This window comes from Cebidichthys violaceus, unplaced genomic scaffold (assembly GCF_023349555.1).
Source record: "Cebidichthys violaceus isolate CVI_PGR_0920_01 unplaced genomic scaffold, fCebVio1.0.p SCAF_26, whole genome shotgun sequence".
NCBI classification, from domain to species: domain Eukaryota; kingdom Metazoa; phylum Chordata; class Actinopteri; order Perciformes; family Stichaeidae; genus Cebidichthys; species Cebidichthys violaceus.
The window spans coordinates 2,108,385-2,113,839 of NW_027176439.1; positions in this window are offsets into that span (position 1 = coordinate 2,108,385).

A 5,455-nucleotide genomic window follows, 5' to 3' on the forward strand; every position below is an offset into this window, starting at 1 on the left:
TTTCTAGCTCTTCCTGGGGAACCCTGAGGTGATTCCAGGGCCGACGAGATGTATAATCCATTCAGTGTGTTCTGGGCCTACCGAGGCCTCTTATCAGGAGGGCATCCAGGGCGCATCCTGATCAGATGCCCAAAACCACCTCAGCTGGCCCATTTTGACGCAAACACTTGGCTGCAAACCGCCCCAGTGTGTGCTGGAGGTCATGTTCTGCAGGAGCCACCAGAACCACATCATCTGAACAAAGAGCAGAGACGCAATTCTGAGGTCCCAAAACTCTCCTCCCCCCAGCCGTGCCTTTATATCCTGTCCATGAAAACCCCAAACAGGATTGGTGACAAGTGACTCACCTGACAAAGGCCAAGACCCACTGGAAACGTGGTTATACAAGGATCAGATGGCTCGTAGCAACGCCCTCGTTACCCTGCATTCCAACAGTAACACCCATAGGACTTTCCAAGGGACACAGTCGTAAGCCTTCCTCAAGTCTACCAAACACATGTAGACCGGATGAGCAAACTCCAATGACCCCTTTAACAGACCTGCAAGGGTAAAGAGCTGGTCCACTGTTCCACCAGCAGGATGAAATCCACATTGCTCTGCTTAGATCTGAGGTTCAACAATCATTCCTTTTTTTCCCAGCCCAGCGGAAAAAAAATTCCCAGGGAGATGGAGCAGTGGGATACCTCAATAAATGGAGCACAATCTATGGTCTCCCTTTTTAAAAATGGGAAGCACCACCCTCGTCTGCGGTCTCCACAGACACTAGCCCCGACCTCCCACGACACTGGAGGCGTGTCAGCCAAGACAGCCCAACAATGTCCAGAGCCATCCAGCCTTGGCGCCTTGCCTCTGAGGAGCAACCTCTGTCAGGGATATGGATATGGATGGCGCTTGTTTTCACACCTAACGTCTTTGGTTAGGTTAAAAAGGAACTTCGGTCCATTTGCCCGGCTAGTACAGTTCGTATGGAATGGTGTGAAAGCCGTCAATCGGACCCTGGTGTGGACCAACAACCAAACCGAGACCCCATTAAAAAGCTGGGTCAGCCCACTTCAAAGGGGACTCTGGTGGGTTTGTCAGTGGTGGAAAAGCAAACGAACCAATCACAGGATTTTATGATAGCAGATGTAATTTTAGCATGATTTCAAAAGCTAAACTGCTAATAAAGCCATCTGTCGATTATGAAATCTGTTCAGGAAGCAATCTTATAATTGATCTTGATATTGATGTATAATGCAAATCAACACATATGCACATTAACACAGGTATTTTAACCCCGATTGATAGGTCAAACGCTGTTAAAATGGCTGTGCTTGTATCCGAGTCCTTGTACTTAGTCAGGTCATAAACTCCATTAAAAAGTGTGTCGGGGGGCTTTTGTACAGTCCTTTCTCTACCTACCTCAACCTCATTATTCATAACATGTCGTGGGTTTGCAATCTAATAATGCTAATAATGCTTATAATTAGTTATTGTAAGAACATAAATACACACATCAGAAGTATTAAACTGCTGAATAAACTTCGGTCAGTCACCAGAATTTGCTTTCCCCTCGTGGGTCCTGATAATAAAGGATGACAATCACCAGAACATGGCTCTTTCTACTTCGCAATTATATTGTAAATTTACAAAGGAAATATAACAAAATCATTGTTTGTTGTGTGGGTGTACAAGATCTTGACTTCAACCTAGATATTTTCATGTAGATACAAACATATTTTACTTTGAATATCGCAAATTTAATTATGCTACATTTACATCTGCTGAGATTTATTTTTTCCCAGTATGACTATTGCCCAGGTGCAGAGTTTCCAGGGAAAAAGCAAGGAGAACGTGAATAACACAGAAAATCAAACAACAAACTTGTTTCGACAAGATGCAGCAAGCTTGTTTAGAGTTTCAGAGAAAAAGCAGCTGTGATCAAATGTGTACAATGTTATCCATTGGGTCTACTTTCTCCTCAGTCCTCCTTCAAGACAGTATTGATTATAGTCTCAGAAACACAACATCCCACATAAACCACCAGGACACATCTGCGCTTCTAGAAAAAAAGTCATTAAAACTGCAGAGTTGGGTTGGCATGGCACATCACAGAGCTTTCAAATTCTATACTTCCTGGGTCCCTTCGATTAGCCCTCCCATGCCGCCCATTTGCTAATTCATATTTTATTCACATTTGTTCGGCTTTTCCACAAAAGAAAGCAGCAGTAAGCCTACAAAGCAATTTACCAACCGGGAGGTTCATCAGTCAGTGACTCGGAGCCGAACTCCCTAAAATAGCTCGTACTCAGTTGGTCAGTCATAAAAGGTCAGAAAAGAACAAACATTTGCAAAGCCGGAAGATGTTTTCAATCTATTGCTCACAAGCATTGCCACATAAATAAAAACATCATATTTGTAGATGTTTTTTAAGGCAGGATCACGATCCATAATCTTATCTCAATTCTTTTCCATATTGGTTTTTAAGACTGTTTTGCAAGTAACTGAACTTGCCTAACAAATGTTCCTATTTAAAATAATAGTTAGCCCTACAACGGAAACAAAACACCACTCCAAAATCCATTCTCAAGTATTACATTTGATTAAATATACATCAGTTCATTTTCCAAATATTTACGAGTTAGTTTTCAGAATCCAAAAGAACAAATAAATTATATCCACACACAGCATTTATTGAAGAAGAAAACACTTTTAAAGCTTGTTAGCCTGTTAAACCCATTATTTCCCTCTTCCAAAACAGTGGTGAAGAACACCAGGAGCAAATGCCAGGAGTTGAGTTTTCATTCATTAGAACTGGTGTGTTCGCTGCTTGCAAAATTAATCAGAGCACACGAGGCCAAGCGAACAGTTGCTGACAAACAATGTAAAGTCTATTATTTTATTTTTTTGAAATAGAGTCTGGTGCAGTGCTCACTCCACATAAAACGCACCGGAGCTGCATTACATCACTTCCAGCCAATTTGACGGAGGACAATGAGGGGAAAACAACATCACCGATCTGTGATGTTATTCTCTGGTCTAACGCAGCTAAAAACACAGAACCCGTGACCATGTTAGTGTTCACTACCGTTCACTATTTGTAACAGATTCCGACAAAGTTATCTACACAATCTGTGTCTCGGTGGCGATATCTATAATCCTCGTTCACTGCGTCACTGTGTGCAGGGGAAACACTGGAGCCTGAGAGATGCCACTGATGGAATGCGCACTTTTGCATGATAGCAACAATCTTTCTGTAAAGGCAGATCATGGAGACATTTTTTATCACTCACGATCTAATATCTTCATACTGCACACCTTTAACATAAGTAATATCCAATCATGATATCACACGCAGTGATAATCAGACATAATAAGCAGGATTCATAATCCCGACAGCTACACTTATGACGCAAATGTCACCTCTTAGTTCACAGGTTTGTCTCAGCTGCTTATTTGCTGTTGATTTCTCAGCATTCACTGAATCCAATTCAAAACACCTGTGCACTTTAGAAACAGCTGTTAAAGGACAGAGAGCATGCAGTTCGGTTTCAAATGCTGCTGTTCACTTTTCTTATTCCTCTCAATGCGTCACTTTCCAGTGAAACATATTGAAAAACAAAACATCGTAAAATGGCCTTTTGTCTATTTTGGTCGTCCGCTGGTCATCCTTTCTTTTATAACCTTCCTCGTGAGTGTGCCTATGTGCATTTGTGTATGCGTGCACCTTTTGGCTTTACCTAATATGGTGAGACATGTGCAAGTCATGTTGCACGGTTCTTGGCTCAACTAGATGTTATATAATATCATAACATCATCATTTCTGGGAAGGGAGGATTCCATGACGGTGGAGCCTTGAAATCCCGAAAGATGTGTGTTGTTTTCAAGTGTGGATGAGACATGAGGCCGTGGAATATGATGACACTATATGCATGACATGCATTAATACTACCTTAGTTGTAGTCACATTACTGAAAGGAACTGTAGACTCAATATGAGTCTTTAATTTAGGTTTTCTTAGATTTTTCTACACATAGGACAATTTGACTGCTTGACGGTGCATAGAAAACTTTCCAGTGAACAGAAACCCAAACAAACGGATAACGGATGTCTTTAGTTGGGCTGTGATTCATAGCATGGAAACAGGAATATGAAATGAGAAGGAAACATTATGAACAGGAGGGTCAGTAGTTGGCCTGCAACAGAATAATGTAATGTGGTAATATTTCCAATGATCAATTATTGTCAAACATGTCAAAAGTTACCAGACCGCACGGTAACATTGTGAAATTAGGCACATATCACCATGAAACTTCCCCAATTGGTTACTTCCATGAAGACAATTATGTTTTGTATTAAAAGTATTCTGAAATGTTGTGTCATTATCTTATTAAATATGTGCATGAATGGTTGCAATTTACATACATTTCTAAAACAGAATCTAACATTGGAGAAAACCAGGTTCAAAATTCTTGTTTCATTTTGTTGACACATTACAGTCAAAAGTTTTTACAGGGGGGGATATTGGATGTCTCTTAGTATCACTCCATAAATCAGAAAATACTATCAATAGCATGAGGAAAATGATAGGAATGAAACTGGAGAGTTTGGTGCATGTAAGAGCTACCGAAGTGGAGATTTGTGAGAAGAAAAAAAACCTCATTCAGAGAAAACAGCCTTTAAAGATATGTTTTGTTAATTACATACATTTTGAAGACACTACAGGTAAATAAAAAAAATATTTAAACATTATTTAATGATAACTCTTGGGGAATTTAAGAGAAATCTCCAGATGCAAATAGACAAAGTAGGAGAATAAATGCTTTAATGTGCTTTTCATGTTTTCTTTCCATTAGTCTGAAAGAAGACATTTTGTGGAACCCAAAATCTAAAAAGATAATAAATAATGTTTTTGCCTAAACGACCTAAAAGATTATTCAATTTACCAAAATGTTATTCTATGTATCAACATATGTCCATCAATTATTTGACTTTTCTGCTATTTGTTTTAGTCATTTCTTTCTCGTAAAGTTGTCAAACATGACCTTTTTCTAACTTCTTAATTGGAAGGATTTGTTGTTTTATCTTATGTGATAATAAACTAAATATCTTTGGAGAAAACAAGAACTTGAAGTTGTCGCCTCAGGGCAGATTAATCGGTGATGAAAATAATTGTTTCAACCATTTGAAGTTTCCACAGTAAACATCAGGTTTCTGGTGACAAACCATCAGAACCAAAAGAACGTCCCTCAAATCTCACCACTTTGCATCGCCATTCAGCAATCAGCAGAAAGAAATCATTCTAAAGAGAGGCTGCAGCACCGGTTCCTCCAAAGACTAAATGCACCACAGCCCTCCTCTTTGTCTGAGGATCTGTCGTTGACTTTGGCATTGTTCTCTCTCTCTCTCTCTCCTTCCAGCTCACTCTTTTATTGCTGCTGCTCTCTCTTCACCTGCACGTATGCAGCAAGCAACT